Here is a 19,574-nt window from a genome sequence, read left to right on the forward strand (position 1 = left end):
GTAATAAAACATGTGGGTTCCTCTTTTTTTTTTTTAAATAAAACGCAGTTGATATCCGTTTTACCTATGGCAGCGCCATCTAGCTGGCCAATCATAGCGCCATCTCGTTTCCCCTTTCAAGCTAGACGAGTTTCGTTATTTGTAGTTTTTTCGTTTGATGCTTATTTCGTCAGATATTTGGCCCGGTCACTATCAATGGACCACGCTGTATACCTCAGCTCTGCTTACAACTAGCAGTCAGTTTGGCTACAGCAGTAGAAAGTTCATCACAATTCTCTGTTTCTTGAAATGCTACTTTCTGTGTTGGCCTTCAGTACACCTACTTCTTGTTCAAGCTATTAAAAAGCTGTTGCATGACTACTTGTTTGTTAATCTCACTCGCTATAGTCTGACTTGGAGCAGCTCCTATCCTATCCTGTAACTCACGTTTTTTCCTTTTTCCACAAACATTATTCTCCTGTTCTAGCACTTGTTTTCGACTAGTTATTGACAGTTATAATTGTCTAAGATTTCTCTCCTCAAGTGCAATGAATCTGTTTAATTTTATCATTTCTTTGTAGTCCAGTGCAGTTTGTTGTTGTAACATGGAACTTTCATCCCACAAAAATTTCCAAAAAAACTGCTGAAGAGGTATAAATGAGGGAGTGAAGTAACATAAACCACACTAAGTTGAATCCAGTCCACCTACCCAAGACAAAACAATATTAGTTTCTCCGCAGGTGCGCAGTAAAAGGCAGAGTAATAAATCAGCAACTAAAGTAGCCTGAGATGTTTTAGATTTCTGACATTAACTTGCTCATTTGACAACACTTACAAAGTTCAGTATACAACTCCTCTGGAGAAGTAAATTTAATGAAGTCATTAAATCCATGTATCGCAATGTATGCATTTAGCATTCTTAAGAAATTTGAAAATTATGAACTCAACTCTTCAATTTCACAGTTAATATCATAGTGAGGGTGGGGAGGTGGAAGGGCCAAAGGATAGAAGGGTGGGGACTGGTCCAGCTCTCTACTCTACTATGCTGAAACTTTTACCTCTGCAAAGTAAAACGATGAAATTGGCAGTCAAACTTACTCCTACTGCTCAATTCTAATTAAACTGGTGTATTTCAACGGCCAACAGAACACTAGTAATAAGTTTCGTTACATGTACTAAAATCTCCAACAGGCATCAGATGAACTGCAGGTCCATAAGAATGCTCAGTGGCATAGACACAGCTGCAGCAAATCAGTTTGGAAACTTTTTAGGATAGGATCCCATACAGTTGGGTACATTTCAAAGACAGTAATATTTCATACAATTTCCAGAAACAAGTTTTTTCACTCATAATATCAATATAGATCTCCAATGAAGCGTGCAGCTTCAGAAATGTATACCAGAAACTTTTTAGTAGTGCGAAACTAGGATAGTTGTGATTTTACAAGTTCAGAAAGTATAATCCAATGTCAGTAGTATCACTCATCAAGTTCCACCTACGTTAACATCACTATCTGACAAACTTCACCTACCAGTACCACTAACTTTGCTAATCTCGATAAATTCCTTGAGCCATTCACAGTTCCAAAATATCACTTTCGTACTAAACATTAAAAAAATCTTAAAGTCCACCAACTTGACAAAGAATCTCTGCAGGACGTTGTGAGCTAGCAACTCACATCTGACCATTCAGTACAACTACAAGTTCCTTTTGCAGCAAGGCACAGGAGCATTTGCCCATCCCAACTGAACACAAGTAGAAAACATAAAAATGTACCAGTACACACTTACCACTTCAGTACTGTTATGCACAACCCTCGTTTCATGAAATCTACCTAACATATTAATATGTCAACCGTATTGGATAGTAATTTCTCTACACATAAAAAAATTGTACCACAAATGAAGAGAAAGACAGTACTTTATCAATAAGCAACGTAATTGCACTTCGTCAGATGAGAATGTAACATTCCCCTTAGCGTGCACTCGAAAGACTCCTTTAACAACTTGAGAACAGGGGTCCATGCACATGTGTATCAGCTATTGTGTCAGTATTTAATGAGCAACATAGCAATAAAGACATAACTAACATGAGAAGTTGTGTAAGGATGGAATTAAGATGCTTGAATGTAACAGTTATTGACTAGAGTATATTTCAAGGTGTATAAATTACCTTTCACTAACACAGATCAACTAAAATGAAGTTCAAACATCAGATGAAAAAAGAATGCACTGTTAGAGAAACGCTATATTGTAAACTATGTATTGCATCGAATAAACGGGACATGTTCTGTGATATTTTTTTCACAAAAATTGTTCTTCTTGTAGGTGCAGAATCATTGTATTTTAAAATATTATTACGTATGTTTAGTGGGTTACAATAATTGTTTTCGAGTAGATCGACGTCTATACTAGAAGCTGGAATCTTCCGAATATTATTTCGCACTCAAGTTACGAGAAAAAAGAAAATGAATAACAACGGCAATCGTCAACTCGGCGAACTTGTATCGCGCATTGTTATTCACGTAAATACATCCCCAATTTCAGAGACAAAAATTAGATAAAATTTAAAAGTCTATACGTAAAAGCAAAGTAACTCTACCATTAATAGTAAATTCTAAAGTATTAAAATAATTTAATTATAGCACAATATTACTATAGTAAATTCTACAAATTTTCGTTGTGTTATTAGATACCTTACATTTATGAAGTTCATGTTTCCTTGTCTGAAGCAGTGGAAATATTGAGTGGAAAATACCAGATGGTCATAACTAAAGTGCAGCTGCCCGTTGAGGTGCAGTGTGGACTGTAATTATCGTACGGCGGTGAAACTTGGTAGATACTATAATGCGCTTACTTGGAACTGACTTACGTCGTAAAAAAAATTTGTTCCACTTTTGGTCTCCAGGTGCAAATGTGGGACTGTGAATTCGAGAAAGACTTGTAGAAACGCTTCCATATACCATGGAGTAGTGAACCTGGCAATGCCTCACAATTGCTAAATGGAATGACTGTCATTGGGACAGGTCAACACAGAATGCTGTGTAGTGTGAGGGTTAACCCAGCAACAGCATTATCATTGACAGTTTGCATAATGAAAATTTATTTGTACCAGTTTAACCAGTGAGTGCATGGACACAAAAAAAGCAAATTTCTTCCTGTATGAACTTCGGACTACACAGTACACATTTTTTAGCTAAGAACAATACGTCATGACACACTGTAAAATAGAATTTCAGTAAACTTAAAGATTCTGCCACAATCCTTCACACCTACAAATCCTTGATCAGCCCCATCCTTTGTTATGCCAGCGTTGCCTGGATTTCCGCCCCTGCCAGATTCTATAACGCTCTCCAAATCCTTGAACTCCATGCAATCCGCCTTGCCTTTTGTTTCCACCTCATGTCCCCCACAGAGATCCTCTGTGACCTCATTCCCTTCCCACACCCTCTTCTTTTCCTCAAACACATCTGCATCCTGTACATCATCCACCAACTCGATCCCCCATATCCGCTGTTGTCTCTTGTCCTCTCTACCCTCAGTCTGTTGTCGCGCCTTTAACCACCCTCTCTCATGTCCACACCCTCCACCTCCTTTCCCAACACAACGTCCAGCACTTATCCCTTCCAGATGATAAGCTTCACCCTGATCTCCACCCTTCCTACCAACTCTAACCCTACGTTCCCCCTTCCTACTCCTCAGGGCTTCCTCTCCCCTCCTTTTCCCTTCCCCTGAGCGCCACCCCTTTACCATGCTGCCATTCTGTGTCTCTGTGTCACCTGTTGACTTGCCTTCCCCCCTCCAACTCCCATCCTTCCTCACTCCTGCCCCTTGGGGCGCTCCCCAACCACCCTTTTTCTTTTCATCCCGCCCCCCTCCCCATTCCACCGACCCTCTTTTTCCCTCCTCTCAGGCCTCCTACCATTGGCAGGCCCTTCCTGACAGATTCTATCCCTCGTCACATGTGTCTAATAACTTACGGTGGTTTTTTTAAGTGTGTTCATGCTGGAGTGGCCAACTTTTAACTTGTGCATGCGTATTTTATGTGCTCCACGAAACCCCAACTGTGTTTTTTTAACTTTCTTCGAAATTTTTTACCTGTCCTTCAATGAACGTCTTCAAGTAAGTGTATATTTTAATCTCCATTGTCTCCACTTATTTCGGTTCTTATGTCCCGCTTTTTATCACATTTTATTTGTGTCATTTCATCTTTTTATTTGTAGTGTCACTTGGCTGAAGAGTGGCGGACTGTGCCACTGACAGCCGTCACCTGCCCATAAGTGGCCGGGAAATGAAATTACAATAAAGACAAAACAATTACGGAAGATGCTCCTGCTAAGTTCTCTTTCCCTATCTTCGTGCCACCTGTTGCTGCTAGGCTGCAAGTCCACCATGGACACCCCAACCACCACGATTATGTACACCCCTCCTTCCTCTGCCCCCCACCATTATCTCCGTAAGTCCCTCCTCCAGCTTCCCCCATCTGCCCCACCTCTTCTCTTCACAGCTTCATCCCTGCCATATCCACCTATCCCCTGTACCCCCACCTATTTACTGCCTCTACTTCTGCTCCTCCCCCTGCTCCTGCTCGTGCTCCTGCCGCCATTCCCGCCACTACCACGTGTAGGGAAGACTCTCATGCACTCCCCACTCGCCCTGCTATGACTTCCTCTACTTCGCCTGCCCATGACATGGACCACTGCTCCACAGTCACCACCACAGACACCCACCCTCCCATCAAAGTGCTTCCACCTCTCATGAGGGCCCTGCCTTCCGCCACCTCTCCCAGTCCCTCACCCTCCTTCCAGGCCACACCTGCCAAAAAACCTCCAAACGCCCAAGTGCTGACCCTACCTCCACCCCCTCTTGCAAGAAACCACTGCCCACCCCTCTTGCATGCCCAGCCCCCACCATACATACATTCGTCATTTCCCAACCCAATACTAAATTCCTCACTGTCTAAACACTAGAAATCTGCAAGTATACCCCAGTGCCGCTATTGCTCAGCTTATGCCCCACAGAGGCTCTGTCCTTATCCACTTCCCTTCTCATTCCACACTGACCTCTTCCGGAGACTTCTCCATATCACATTTAGCCCACATGTCTCTCACATCTTTACTTACCTCCTCCTTTTCCTGTCAATCCTAAAGCCCTCATCATCCCGAAACCCCCACCACTGTGATTGCAAAGCTCATCCTTGTGGTAATTAAGGTGAAGTTATTGGCAGAATTGAATGCCCACCCTGCCCTGGAAATCTGCTCAGCCTGATGTATCTGTAACAACTCAAGCCCTACCCTTTTGGCACATGTGTTCATAGAGTCCACCTCCTCCATACACCACCTTTTGCCACCCCATTAATCCCTTCCTTTCTCCTATTCAATGCTATCACCGCCAACGCTGTCTCCTCTATGATGGCTGCATCACCCAAAGCTTCAACCACCTTGCCTCCATGTGCCCCTACTGTAAAGCCTCCCACTTCCTCAAACAATGTTCTAACCTCGCCTCCCCTCCTTCCTGCAACACCTGCAACGAATCCCACCCCATCTACACCTCCAAATGCAAGGCCAAACTCCTTCCCACCAACTCCAAAATAACTGTTCCCATTCACACCATCGATCAGCCCATCCAATGCATCAATTCCCTCTGCCCATTCCAGACAGCTGACAACATCATCTGCTTCCTGACCATCATACTCCATAATATTCACCCCTTCCAACGCCCCCGCACCCTCCAGCAGATCTCCCTTGCCACCTGATCCATCTTTCATTTCAATACCTACACTACATACTCCCACAACCAGGCCTACTTCATCTTCACCCACCCAGACACCCTCATTTGAGCCCCTCTCTTCCCTCCACTCACTCTCCACCTTGCCCCAATGGCGCGCCAACAGTATCATCTCCTATACATCATCATTTGCTCCCTCCCTGCCAACAAATACCTCTTCATGCGTACCCTGTCCCATCACCAGGTCAACTCCTTCATCCTTAGTGAAACCTTCCTCCAACATCATCATGTTGTCCGCTCCTCTCTGTACCTCATTCACTCCACTGACAATCCCCTTTTGCTAGAGGGAGGTGGGGTCACTACTGGACACCTGAAGCATATATCTATGTCACTGTCCTACCACAACCCCTGCTCAATGACAACCGAACACCTCATCCTCAACATCTTTCTCCTCCCCCCCCCCAATTATCCACTATCTACATCTAACCCGCAGCTCCTCTTCCCTATGAATTCATCTCCCAATACGGCCCACCTTCTACAACTATGTTATTACCACATGCCTCAACATCGTCAACTGTGACCCTGATACCTTCAGTGGTGGCATCAGTTCCTCACTACCCTCCATCGTAATCTAGTTCCCCTCTTACAGATCACCCATTCTAAAAGTAACTACATCCCAGGTGTCATCATCACTTGCCCTTACCTCCTTGGTCGTATTGCCACGGATATTCTGGACCCTTTTGGTACCAATCCCCTTCCAGTGGTTCACACAATCTCCTCAGCACATTGCCTCAATCCAGCCCCTTGCTAGCTGCCCTGCCAAGTCCATGACTACCAACGAGCTGACTGGGATGCATACTGGGAATCCATTGCCTCACAGGTCAAAAACCACCATCTTTCCCACCACCATCCCGCTGACATCACACATGCCTCTTCGTTACTTCAGTAGACCATCACTAATGCCGTAGAGGTCCATGTTCCTAACAAACTTATCCACCGTCACCACCCTACACTTCCTCCACACGCTGTCCTTCTCCTCCATGGATTCCACATGCTCTACTGCTCCTTCCTCTGCACCTGTGACTAAGATACCCTCCCAGACACTGGCAAGTACACATCTGCAACCTCTGAACAGCAAAGAAACAGCAGGACTGGCGACACACATGTACATGAATCAGCTCCACCATCCCTGTCAACTCCTCCTCTATCTTCCACCATCTAACTGGTAGTCATCCTGCCCCACAGTACACCCTTCTCCACCATGACCACCTTTTCTATGACAACCTCAGTAAGGCTAACCATTTTGCTTCCCATCTCTCCAAGTTTTTCTCCTTTCCCAACGATCCTCACTTTGATTACTCCCTCTTCCCCACCAGCCATGAACACTCTGATGCCTCCATTCTGCCACTCGCCTACAGTTTCTAGTATTTGGACCCTCATCATATGTAAACATTCCCATTGCAGCAAATGACATCAAACTCATAATCCAGTCCAAGTGCAATGCCATCACTTGTCACAACAGTGTCACCTACTGCCACCTCAAGAAATCCCCCCTCTTCGTCCTTGCTGTCCTTGCTACCTTGACAACATCATTCTCTCCACTGGCTTGTACCCTGACATTTGGCAAACTTCCCACATCCTGCTGTTCCCTAATCCTGACAGACCACCCTCTATCATCTCGCCTCCCTCACCTCCATGTTCATTAAGTTCTTTGAGTCTATCCTCTCCTGACGTGTTCATCACCACCTTAATCAGCACCACCTCTTTCCCCTTACCCAGTGTGGTTTCCAATCCTCTTCCTTAGCCAATGACCAGCTCTTTAAGCTTATCAGTCTTCTTTCCCTCCAATATAAATCCTATTGTTCCTCTATCTATGTCTCCTTCGACCTCCAGACTGCCTTTCACCATGTCTGGCATCCCAGGCTACTCCTTAAACACCAGGGCTTTCTCTGTCTCGTTGCTTCCTTCCTCTCCTGTCGTCCCTCTTATGTCACTATCCACAATACCAACACCTATGCATTCTATCCCTCCATGAGCGTGCCCGAAGGCTCCATCCTTTTCCCTCTCCTCTATCTCCTTGATGCTGCAGATACACCCAAACCTATTCCGCCTCACATCTTCTACTAATTTGCTGCCAATTTGCTGCCAATTTGCTGATGACACCGTCTTTCTGGACCTGTATCCTCCCCTTGAACAGGGCCAAAGTATTCCTTCAAACCCACCTCAATCAGTTCACTGCCTGGTGCAACGAGTGGCTCTTCACATCAATTCTTCCAAACCCAGGTCATTCCACCCGCACTTTCTGGCTCCACAATTTTTACCAGACGTTAATGGTTGTCCTATCCACCTCCCTCATACCTCACCCTCGACCGTCACCTCACCTGGACTCCCCATCCTCTTATGATCCAATACAAAGCCCACAACAGACTCCACATTCTGAAACTGTTGTCTTGCTGGACATGGGGCCTGCATTCTTCCATTATCCTTCACACCTACAAATCCTTGATCAGCCCCATCCTTCCTTATACCATAGTCACCATGATCACTACCCCACCCATATTCAATAAAGCCTTCTAAATCCTCGAACGCCATGCACTCTGCCCTGCTTTCCACATCAGTCTCCCGTCCCCGATACAAATCCTCTATCACATCAACCCCTTCCCACATCTTCTCCTTTTCCTCAAACACATCCACACCCTGCACATTGCCCACAGACTGGATTGCTTGGACCCCCTGTTGTCTCTTATCCTCCCTACCCAGAGCCTGTTGCTGTGCCTTTACTGTTGTGTGCCACCCTCTCTCCATCTCCACGTTCTCAGCCTCCTTTACTGATGTGCCTTCCAGTGCATACCCCTCCCAGATGATAAGCTTCGCCCTTGTGTTTACTCCTCCTACGAACTCTAACTTCACCATCCACCCCCTCCTCATGGCTCCTACTCCCATTCTTTTGTCTTCCCATGAGTAGTTTTTTTCTCCCTGCCACGCCCTCTCCCTTTCTAGTGCATCTCTTCCGCATCTCTGCACTCCCTCCTGACTTGCCTTCTTTCTCCCTTGCTATCGCGCTCGTCTCCTGGCCCTTGGTACGCCCCGCGACCAATTTCCTTTTCCACTACCTTCTCTAGACGCCGTCTACCACTGCTCTCTTTTGTCCCATCTTTCTCACCTCTCAGGATGTCCCCTCCCTCGGCCGAATCCTCCTGGCACTGTTTAATCTTTGTCGTGTGTCCTTCATCTCGTGCTGTTGTTAAAGTGTCGTCGTTCTGGCGTTTTGCAATACTGTGGCCAACTTTTGACTTGTTTGTGTGACTTCCGTGTATTTTTATGTGTTACAAAAATCGCCAACTGTGCTTTTTTATCTTTATGTGGACTTTTTTAGCTGCCCTACAATTAACGTCTCTGTGTAAGTGTGTATTTTAACCCCCATTGTCTCTCCTTAATATGTTTTTATGTCTCCCATCTCATCGCCTTTTGTATGTTTTATCCTTTTTAACTGTATCATTCGGTTGAAGAGCAGCGGATTGTGCCAGCCCTCCCTTACCCATATGGGGCCGTAGGAATGAAATTACAGTATAGAAAAAAAATTACGAAAGGTGAAGTTTTGGGTTTCGCTAGTAACTCAAAGAGCTTATTTTGTTATGTATAACTCTACAATCCCATACTGTTATACACGATCGCAATGAATTCCGTATAAGTCAGAAACAGTATGACCAATATTACGATTGCCTAGGCATCAGTTTTTGTCACCAAATGATCCTAACTTTACATCTTTGGTCACAATATGCTAGGACGTTTTGGATGTCCTCAGCCGTCAGCTTAAGGAGAGTTGTTATACATGCACGATCTAACACTAAGTTAAATAGTATTAAAAAACAAAAAATACCCATTTATTGCGTAATACATCCTACATTTCAAGTTGTAACCACTAATCTTAGCTCATCTAAATGAGTCTGTTATGTCATTTCATTACATTTTGTGACAATTATGTACATTTATTTTGTGATGCTAGTGAACTTATTCGTTATTATTCCTTCTTTACTTATTGCTCATATTGATTCTACATTTGTAATGTACCTCACCAGTTAATGGCTAAAATTGTCTTCTATTTCGATTACTGACTAAAGACTACCTCTGCAACGTTTTTTACGATGTTACCTAACGACGCACTTTTCATGGCGTTAGTATGAGTATCTCTTCTATAAGAGTTACAATTTTTTTGTCAAATTTGTTCACGCGGTGCTGACATGCATTTAATCGCATTAGTAAGTAAACCTACTGTTTGATTCGCATTCTTCAGTCAATGCTAGCACCACCTACAGGCCATCGTTTACCTCTCGTAAGTTCAGTCGCCACACACTGTTTGGCACTGGTTCGATTCGATAGACGATGGGACTGAAAAATATGCCTACATGACATGAGATTTCTACTGTATTCACGTCAGGTGCTTGCTTTCGTGAACTTGTACTATAATTTGTTTTTTATGTAAGTACGATACTATTTGGAATATCTGTGTACTGGAATACGTACTTAGATACACGCTTATGTATATTTTCTGTCATTACTTTCTTGTACAGTTCATTCCACAGCTTCAGTCTGACGATAAAATATTTAAACGCATGACGCTTAATAAAGGATTGTGCGATCAGGACTTCTCTACTTTCCAAAGTTGTGCCAAATCTGAATGGTTATCTCCCTCTACTATAGAAGTATTTCTAAACAAAATAATGGATAATGAATTCGGCAACACCTGTCTTTGCTTGTTTTTTGTGTAAGACCTTGTTCCTCTCTCTATCCATTCGGGTCCCGCCAGTAGAAACCAAATACCAAGAAAAGAAATCTTCTGTTAAGCTAAATTAGTTTTGGAAGGCTTAACAGCAAGATCAGTGGCAAGAATTCGGCACAAAACCTTCTCCAGGTGTTTCAGATCTTGTTGGAAGGTAATATTGTAAATTACAACATCATCTAAGTTTAAATTTTACATCTCCTGAAACGTTATCCAAAAGTCTAGAGAGAACAGCAGCCCAAGTTGATATGCCAATTAGTATACCGATAAATTCGAATAAATTCCAATCCATACAAAACGCTGTCACCTGTCTACAGTTTTGGCTAATGGGGTCTGGTGGTAAGCCTGATTAAGATCGAGAATAGAAGAATACCGAGCACCAGAAAAGCAGGTGAAACAGTGGTGCAAGTTGGATAGTGGCATAGATTCACGAACACACTTCTTATTTAATAGTGTGATCAACCACCAGTCACCCATTGGAACTAGAAAGATAAGAGAGGTGTAAGGTGAGGTAGGAGACATAATAACCCCATCACAGATCATCCGCTCCACCAGCTGACGCAATATTTTCATTTCGGGTGGTGTCAATCTATATTGGGGCTGACGCACTGAAAATCGTCAGCAAGGCAGATTCTGTATTGTATCGTGTTGATAACACCTGGTTTGTCAGTTAAAGACTCCGAAAACTCGTCCAGAAGGAGCAGCATCGCCTCAGCCTCACAATCACCAAAATGACCGGCCTTAAATTTACAATCCTGCACAGTAACGGCGTTGGTTCCTTTGACAGGAAAACACTGGTACAACTTGAAGTTTTAGTTGGGGTAAAATTTAAAAGAAACTTCCTTTCTACATAATAGAAGACAGAACCAATACGCTGAATTCAGTCGCCGCCCAAAAGACCCTTAACCCTCAGCTCACAAGGTGTGGTCTCTCAATGGCGTGAAAATTTTCAAACTCTCTCTGTAAGTTCAGCTGTGATGGAATGCTTCTATACTGTTCCCAATCCCCCATAAATTGCCAACTTTGCAATGTTTTACAGTCGGTTGCGTTATTGCGTTCTTTGTTTGTTGTTACACGTGTTACTGACAGGTGTTAGGGTCTCCTAGATCTAGCCTCGCGAACTAAGTGCCTGTTTCCTTCAGTACGGTGTGTTACAAAATTTGGTCGCAGGAACGTGACACTTTTAATTTCCTCGAGTTTGATGAAATTGTTAGTCGGTGGATAGAGAAATGTGTCACTGGTACAGGTCAAGAAATAGACGAAAAAGATGATCACAATTCTGCTGTGGAACAAGAGCATTATTCAGAGGTAGAACCTCAGGACAACTATGGCGGGGATTTGTCTGTTTCTCCAATTAAATACTTAGTGTGTCAGTTAAAATCAAATGCAGTTCTGTAGAACCCAGCATTTAATATCCATCGTTGGGAGTGCAAGAAGGAGGCGTACGTTATCTTCGATCAGAAAGATTTTCAACATATAGTAATAAAATGGTATTTATTAAATACGAAGAAATCCTCGACTTAAATGATGCTTCTTCAAGTGAAATGTCCAGCACAATTAGACATTTGAAATTATTGCAAGTCCTGTAAAATATTGAAGTTCTGTCACTGTGCCTCTGAGTGATGCCCATGTAGAGTCCAGAAGTGGTCTATGATGCTTTTGGAGCCTAAATTCCGGAGACGACGGACGAACAGTGCAGCTTGTAGACTCGGCGGTAACTGGAAGCTGTACAAGACTCGGCGCAATGAAGAGAACTGCCTGCTATTGCTTTTTTTCCCCTCCTCTCTGGCATCCAGTCCCTCGGTGGTTTTTATTCTACATGAGTGCTCCATCGTTTCCAGTGTTTTCCTTTTTTTTTTTTTAACTGTCTCGCTCTGTGTGATTTTTACACTTTTAACTTGTACAGGGGGACACAAGAGGGTAGGGATATCGAATCGGTGGACAATGTACAGGGTGCGGATGTGTTCAAGGGAGAGAAGAAGGTGGGTAAGGGGATGAGGTCATAGAGGATGCGCATGAGGGACGGAAGGCGTTGCGAAGTGCATGGTGCTCCAGGATTTTAAAGGCTTTATTGAATCTGGGGGGTGGGGGGGGTGCAGAAATCCAAGCGACACTAGCATAACAAAGGATGGGGTGGATCGAGGACTTGTAGGTATGAAGGATGATGGAAGGGTGCAGCCCCCACATCCGTCCAGACAGGTATCTATTTTGGGCTTTGTGTTGGATCATAAGGAAATAGGGAGTCCAGGTTAGATGACGATCAAGACTGAGGCCAAGGTATTTTAGGGCAGGAGTGAGGTGAGTAGTACGATCATAAATGGTTAGGTAGAAATCATGGAGATGGAAGGAAGGGGTGGTGCAGCCAATGATGATTGACCATGTCTTGGAGGGGTTGATACGAAGGAACTACTGGTTGCACTAAGTAGTGAACTGGTCAAGGTGGGTTTCGAGTGTACATTGAGACATTTACCTTTGAAGGTTAAGATAAAGGGCCAGGAAGGTGGTGTCATCACCAAATTGGAGGAGATGGACAGGTAGGGAAGGTTTTGACACGTTGTCAGAATTCAGGAAATAGAGGAGAGGGAGAAGGATGGAGCCTTGGGTCACTCCAGTGGGCTAGAAAGCACAGGAGTGGGAATTGTGGATATTGACATAGATGGGAGGAAGGGAGAGCAAGGAAGCAACGAGACAGACGAAATTGATAGGGAGAGCATAAGTATGGAGTCTGAAGATGAGCTTGGGATCCCACGCATGGTCATAGGCATTCTTGAAGTCGAGGGAAAGAAAGACAATGGAGCAGCGGGAGTTAAGTTGGAGGGAAAGAGGATTGGTAACGTTAAGGAGTTGGTCATTGGCTGAGAAGGAGGGCCAGAAGCAACACTGGGTAGAGCGATGGAGGTGGTGCTACTAGTTTAGGTGGCGATGAATCTGGCAGGAGAGGATGGATTCTAAGACCTTACTAAACAAGGAGGTGAGGCATATGGGACGATAGGAAGGGGCGTCAGAGGGGGGTTTGTTGGATTTAGGGAACAGCAGGACACAGTAAGTCTTCCACAGGTCAGGGTAAAAGCCAGTGGAGAGGAGGACGTTTTACAGGGTAGCAAGGGGACCAGGAAGGACGGGGGGGGATTTCTTGAGGTGGCCGTAGGTGACATCATCGTAACCTGAGGTGGTGTTGCATTTGGAGCAGAGGCCGAGTGTGACGCCATGTGCGGTGATGGGAGTGTTTATGTCTGAGAGGGTAACTGATCCAAGAACTGGAAACTAGGAGCGAGCTGTGGGACAAAGATATCAGTGCATTCAAGGACGGTGGGGAAGAGGGAGTAATCAAAATGGGGATCAACAGGAATGGAGAATACCTCAAATAGGTGGGAAGCAAAATGGTTAGCCTTACTGAGGTGGTGTGATTGTCGTGGAGGACAGAGCAATGTGGGGTGCAATGGCTACCAGTAAGGCAGTGGAAGACTGAGCAGTACTTGGAGGACTTGACATGGAGATTGGAGTTGAGGCATGTACGTGTGTGGCGCCAGTCCCGGCGTTTCTTTGCTGTAAGAAGGTTCCAGATGTATCGCTGTAATTGCCACTGCCGGAGGAGTGTATCCTTGTCACAGGTGTGGAGGAAGGTGCGGTAAAGCCTGCAGGATTCACAAAGAAGAAGGGCGGCCCGTGGAGGACACATAGGGCGGTGAGCTTGAATGAGTCTGACAGGAACTGGGGTCTCCACAGCGTCAGTGATGGCCTTCTGGAGGAAGGAAGAGGCATGGGTGATGTAAGTGGCGCGGTGAAAGGTATGGGTGTAACCTTCGACCTGTGAGGCAATAGATTCCCGGCTGCCACAGCTCAGTGCTCCGGTGTTTAACGGGGCATCGACCAATCTCCATCCACACACGTGATGCCCATGTTCGGCAGCTGCGGCCAGTGATAGTCCTCGGTGTAGTGCCAACCCATACAACTGGTGCACTGAGAGTGTTCCGAGAGCGAGTTATCGATTGTGATGCGCTACTGTCTGGAGTCGTGAGTACCATCACCTCAACCATTTTGTAGACTTTGTTTTTGTACCTATTGAGAAGAATTTTTACGTCCAAATCTAAGCATTGGAATTTAGTTTTGTATGGAAATTTACTTGCTACAGACACGTATAAGGTTTCAGAAAATTGAAGTCAGTTCTCTAACAGTCCATTTATGTGTATTATTTTAAAAATCGCAAAGAAGGATGTGATTTTGTGTGATAAATAATGAAATTCTACATGCTTTATTTAGAGGAGTAAAATAAACAAGGAGAAGTCAAGCATCACTTTAGTAATGCTTGACAATAACGAACTAAACGGGCCGAGAAAACCCTTGCACAGAAATACTCGCCTTACAGCGACCATTCGTTAGCAACACTTACCCACTGGCAGTACGACATCCCTGCAAGACCGGTTGTAGGCTAGGAAACTTACAAATGCTGCGATTACAAATATCATACTCAAGCAATGAGAGGCTACTGCCTGAATCAATTATATCACACACAGGTTCCTGATTTACTACAGTGTAAACACGGGGCAAAAATGAACTGACGGAAGCTCTAATCCCGCTGTAGCATCCAATAGGAAATTTGAATTTCAAAGCGCCCGCACGCTTCTGGCGTCAGCTGGACACACACGCGTTACATGATGTGAGACACCGATTCACCGACTGTCTGGGATCACCACAACGGAATTCCTGCTTGATCTTAACCAACCCAGCATACCGACTACACTCTGCTCCCTGCCCACCTTTCGGTTTTTCTGACAACCGATCTCGGTCCTCCTTCCCACTTCGCATCGACATAACGAAAAGAAAAAAAAAAGAATTATGTTAACCACTAATCCGTCTAATTGCGCAAAAGCCATCGGCTTACTTCAGAGCTTTCAAGTGCAATCGATCTTCTGGCTTAACCCCATCGAGAATGCAGTAGCTACACTCCTGGAAATTGAAATAAGAACACCGTGAAATCATTGTCCCAGGAAGGGGAAACTTTATTGACACATTCCTGGGGTCAGATACATCACATGATCACACTGACAGAACCACAGGCACATAGACACAGGCAACAGAGCATGCACAATGTCGGCACTAGTACAGTGTATATACACCTTTCGCTGCAATGCAGGCTGCTATTCTCCCGTGGAGACGATCGTAGAGATGCTGGATGTAGTCCTGTGGAACGGCTTGCCATGCCATTTCCACCTGGTGCCTCAGTTGGACCAGCGTTCGTGCTGGACGTGCAGACCGCGTGAGACGACGCTTCATCCAGTCCCAAACATGCTCAATGGGGGCAGATCCGGAGATCTTGCTGGCCAGGGTAGTTGACTTACACCTTCTAGAGCACGTTGGGTGGCATGGGGTACATGCGGACGTGCATTGTCCTGTTGGAACAGCAAGTTCCCTTGCCGGTCTAGGAATGGTAGAACGATGGGTTCGATGACGGTTTGGATGTACCGTGCACTATTCAGTGTCCCCTCGACGATCACCAGTGGTGTACAGCCAGTGTAGGAGATCGCTCCCCACACCATGATGCCGGGTGTTGGCCCTGTGTGCCTCGGTCATATGCAGTCCTGATTGTGGCGCTCACATGCACGGCGCCAAACACGCATACGACCATCATTGGCACCAAGGCAGAAGCGACTCTCATCGCTGAAGACGACACGTCTCCATTCGTCCCTCCATTCACGCCTGTCGCGACACCACTGGAGGCGGGCTGCACGATGTTGGGGCGTGAGCTGAAGACGGCCTAACGGTGTGCGGGACCGTAGCCCACCTTCATGGAGACGGTTGCGAATGGTCCTCGCCGATACCCCAGGAGCAACAGTGTCCCTAATTTGCTGGGAAGTGGCGGTGCGGTCCCCTACGGCACTGCGTAGGATCCTACGGTCTTGGCGTGCATCCGTGCGTCGCTGCGGTCCGGTCCCAGGTCGACGGGAACGTGCACCTTCCGCCGACCACTGGCGACAACATCGATGTACTGTGGAGACCTCACGCCCCACGTGTTGAGCAATTCGGCGGTACGTCCACCCGGCCTCCCGCATGTCCACTAAACGCCCTCGCTCAAAGTCCGTCAACTGCACATAGGGTTCACGTCCACGCTGTCGCGGCATGCTACCAGTGTTAAAGACTGCGATGGAGCTCCGTATGCCACGGCAAACCGGCTGACACTGACGGCGGCGGTGCACAAATGCTGCGCAGCTAGCGCCATTCGACGGCCAACACCGCGGTTCCTGGTGTGTCCGCTGTGCCGTGCGTGTGATCATTGCTTGTACAGCCCTCTCGCAGTGTCCGGAGCAAGTATGGTGGGTCTGACACACCGGTGTCAATGTGTTCTTTTTTCCATTTCCAGGAGCCAGCATACCGACTACACTCTGCTCCCTGCCCACCTTTCGGTTTTTCTGACAACCGATCCCGGCCCTCCTTCCCACTTCGCATCGACATAACGAAAAGAAAAAAAAAAGAATTATGTTAACCACTAATCCGTCTAATTGCGAAAAACCCATCGGCTTATTTCAGAGCTTTCAAGTGCAATCGATCTTCTGGCTTAACCCCATCGAGAATGCAGTAGCTATAATCGCCTCCTCCTCCTCACTCACATCAATCTCTAAATCCATAGTGGCATTACAAACCACTTTTACACTGACGAGCCAAAGAAACTGGCACATCTGCCTAATATCGTGTAGGGCCTCCTCTATCGCGCAGAAGTGCCGTAACATGACGTGGCATGGACTCGACTAATGTGTGAACCAGTGCTGGGGGGAACTGACACTACGAATCTTAAAATTAAAGTTTACAACAGTCTAGATTGCAATCTTGTTAAAATATCTTTTATTGGAGTGAGTGATCGGTTTCGACTCTACGAAAGAGTCATCATCAGACTTTGTAAGGATATATTGCCAAAGTAGTATAGACGTTATAATAAGCACATAAAATATATATATAAAAATAAGGTAAATAGTAATAAGTTATAGCCAGAGCGGTGGATGGACACTGCTCGATGAGTTCCGTCGACCCTGGACGCTCGTGTAACTGCTGACTGTGTATAAATCACCACTCACCACACAGGAACTACAGAAAGAGAGACTAATATTGAAGCAGATTGCTAGTGTAAATGATTGTAATCCCAATCACACTGACTTCATGTTTAATAAGATACAGGATACACGTAGTGCACCTGAATCCGGTCATCGAAAATAGTCCAAAACTACATACATGGGGTATATCTCCGATAAAATAAATGAATTATTTAAAATTACCGAGCTCACAATAGCATTCGTCACCAATAATCAGCTTCAAAATATACTCAGACACAATATTAATCAATAGAACAACACTAAATATCATAATTCAAGAATGTATAAAATACAATGTGATGAGTGCGAAAAACAATACAGCGGACAAACTGGCCGTAACTTTGCTATTCGTTTTAAAGAACATGTGGTGGTACCAGTCGTAGTAAATCCTTGTTTGGCCAACATTTGCATGACTGCAACCATTCCGAAGGATTAATTCATGCGAATTTAAAAATCCTTCACTCTGCCCCAAAAGGACCGTTACTTAATGCATTAGAGAAAATTGAAATCTATGCACATCGTAAAAGTGAACTCCTAGCTCTACTCAGTGAAAAGCTAGACCTTAGGGAAAAACATTTTTATGATCTTTTTGAAGACCTATTATAAAGAACTGCTCTTTTGTTTTCGTATTGATGTAGTTGTGGTCTTCAGTCCTGAGACTGATTTGATGCAGCTCTCCATGTTACTCTACCCTGTGCAAGTTTCTTCATCTCCCAGTACTTACTGCAACCTACCTCGTTCTGAATGTGCTTAATGTATTCATCTCTTGGTCTCTCTCTCTGATTTTAACCCTCCACGCTGTCCTCCAATGCTAAATTTGTGATCCCTTGATGTCTCAGAACATGTCCTACCAACCTGTCCCTTCTTCTTGTCAAGTTGTGCCACAAACTCCTCTTCTCCCCAATTCTATTCAATACCTCCTCATTAGTTATGTGATCTACCCATCTAATCTTCGGCATTCTTCTGTATCACCACATTTCGAAAGCTTCTATTCTCTTCTTGTCCAAACTATTTACCGTCCATGTTTCACTTCTGACGCTTGTTTTATCATTAGTATTTTACAACTACGATTTTAACTATGTGGATCTCATTTTTCTAATGGTTTTTATACTAAAAACCACAACACAATAACATGTAAAATGTAACTTCACACTTTTCTTATTTTTTATTTTGTTATCCATATTTTACCATCAAAGGATGCTAGTCGTCGCTTATTTTTGATGTCCGCTTTGTACTTTGCCATAGCGAAATCAGGCACCTGGTTCCCACCGATCACCATACACATTCATTAGCATCCTGTTGCCAATATTACAGATCACATAATATTTCTTGTGAACAGATTTTAGAAAATAACATAATTTTAAGCTTTTATGACGTATAATTTTGTCATTATGACGTATACTACGCTAATATTGATAAAAGGCGTCAAATTCCGGCAATTATAACCTTGTTACAGAACCATAGATTGTCGCAGTGAGAATAAGATGCTATTTCCATGGCAACCGCCGACATATCTACGCAGACACTGTTTTCGTTGTCGAATTGTCAACCCTTGAGATATCTTTCGCAGTACCCAGTAATCTCTGATCATTTGATGCCTACCTCACCGGGCTAGGACGCCGTTTCCACGGCAACTATCGATGCACTTTAGTAACATCGTTCCGCTGTTCTTACAGAAAAGTTGGTGTGGTTCCGCGATACTACAGTTATTTTCCATGGCGCTGACATCAGAAGAGAGCAAAAATCTGTGGTGTCACCGCCAGACACCACACTTGCTATGTGGTAGCCTTTAAATCGGCCGCGGTCCGTTAGTATACGTCGGACCCGCGTGTCGCCACTGTCAGTAATTGCAGACCGAGCGCCACCACACGGCAGGTCTAGAGAGACTTCCTAGCACTCGCCCCAGTTGTACAGCCGACGTAGCTAGCAACAGTTCACTGACAAATAAGCTTTCAGTTGCCGAGACGATAGTTAGCATAGCCTTCAGCTAAGTTATTTGCTACGAC

General features: G+C 44.8%; 1 protein-coding gene across 1 annotated transcript in view; it reads left to right on the forward strand.

The window, feature by feature from the left end:
• Positions 1-19,574, forward strand: part of LOC126471386 (protein enabled homolog) — a 182,207-nt gene that overhangs the window by 50,487 nt on the left and 112,146 nt on the right. The gene's annotated exons all lie outside the window — the stretch shown is intronic.

The sequence above is a fragment of the Schistocerca serialis genome, chromosome 3, assembly GCF_023864345.2.
Source record: "Schistocerca serialis cubense isolate TAMUIC-IGC-003099 chromosome 3, iqSchSeri2.2, whole genome shotgun sequence".
Classification (NCBI taxonomy): Eukaryota; Metazoa; Arthropoda; class Insecta; order Orthoptera; family Acrididae; genus Schistocerca; species Schistocerca serialis.